Genomic DNA, 1,455 nt, shown 5'->3' with positions numbered 1-1,455 from the left:
AACTATGCAAGAGAAAGACCTCTAAGTACCCATGTCAGCTGGAGGTTACAGCCTCATAAACAAACATAAACAGAGAGGTACATAAACGTTTCACTCGTACTAACAATAAAATACTAAAATACAACAACTTAATACAGCAGAACAGGTGCATTAAAAGTATAACAGATTGAGGAGCAGCAAAACAGAAAAACCAAACTAAAAAACAAACCATATCACAGCAGGGACAATTTCATGCACCACCTAACAGCACCAATGACACACTTTGTTTTTAGTTGTTTTTTTGTCTGCTTTGCTACTCCCACATCAGCAGAAGAAAAACCACTAAATACAGGCATGTCAGCTGTAGGTTTTCCATTTACTAATAACAACAGCTACATCAAGGAATAAACTAATAACAATAGCTACATCTAGGAATAAACTAAAAGGAAAACAACAAGCTAGACTAGTCAGAGTCACTCTCTGTTGCTTCAGAGGAGGAACTGCTTTCCTCTCTCTTCCTCTTTCTTTGTGCTTCTGGAACCATACACGCTAGTAGGTCCAGCATCCTCTTCCTAGATTTGTTTTCGTTTTTGGCCTTGGCACGGAATTCTTTTCGAATTTTACTTAGTTCTGCTTTTCTCTGGCGCGCATCTTCTCTCAAAAATTCCAAAATGTCGTTTGTGTTGGCCCTTTTGTGGCCCTTTGGTTTGGCTGAGCTTTCAACACTTGAGAAACGACTGCTGTTGAGGTCACAGCCATCATCAGCTATTATCTCTTCCTGTACACCAATCTCATTGGGTGTGTCATTCCCTCTGCTTGACTCTGGCACTTGCAAGCACATGGAGTCTTGCAAGTTTTTAGGTTTTGCCTTAGCAGAATTCTTTATTATGTCGAACACCTCATCAAAGTAGTCTGGTTTCCTTAGTGCCCCCTTGCCTGTGTTGTTTGGCCCACCATTGGCGAGAAAAGTGGTCACTTTCGACTCCATGTTCTTCCACTTGTCTTGGCAGACAAGGGCTGCCTCTCTATTTCCAAAAGAGTAGCCCTTGTTCTGCATAGACAAAGCAATTTTCTTAAACACACTTTTTTTACATGTACTCTTGTCTGTGATGTTTTCGTAGTGGATTCTGACAAGGTCGAGGAGGTCGGATCTTGCACTAAGGTCTTGCGGGGTTTGCTTACCTGAGTTTTTCTTCCATATCTCTGAACTGGATAGAGGGAGAGGGACTGCAGACATTGGAATAGAGCTGCTGCTAGGCGAGGAAGTTGAATAAGAATACGATGAGTGGTCTTGTGAATGATGTTTTGAGGATGAATGAGAGCTGGAGCTGGTGGAGGCCAGAGGCAGCGGTCCCTTGGATATCATAGTCTTGGTCGACAACAGGGTGACGGCCAGGGCCATTTCTTCCGCTGGCCTGTAGATAATTTTATTTGCTGAAAATAATGATTGAAAAATTTGAGCGAAATTCCAAAGAG

The 1,455-nt window shown here is 42.2% G+C and overlaps 1 protein-coding gene across 1 annotated transcript in view; it reads right to left on the bottom strand.

Moving 5' to 3' along the window:
• LOC113202646 (aspartate--tRNA ligase, cytoplasmic) overlaps nucleotides 1–1,455 on the bottom strand; it is a 10,480-nt gene that overhangs the window by 1,121 nt on the left and 7,904 nt on the right. The gene's annotated exons all lie outside the window — the stretch shown is intronic.

The sequence above is a fragment of the Frankliniella occidentalis genome, unplaced genomic scaffold (genome assembly GCF_000697945.3).
Source record: "Frankliniella occidentalis isolate FOCC.00 unplaced genomic scaffold, Focc_3.1 Scaffold310, whole genome shotgun sequence".
NCBI lineage: Eukaryota > Metazoa > Arthropoda > Insecta > Thysanoptera > Thripidae > Frankliniella > Frankliniella occidentalis.
The sequence above is the reverse complement of the archived record's forward strand: the minus strand, read 5'-3'. Positions and strand labels throughout refer to the sequence as shown.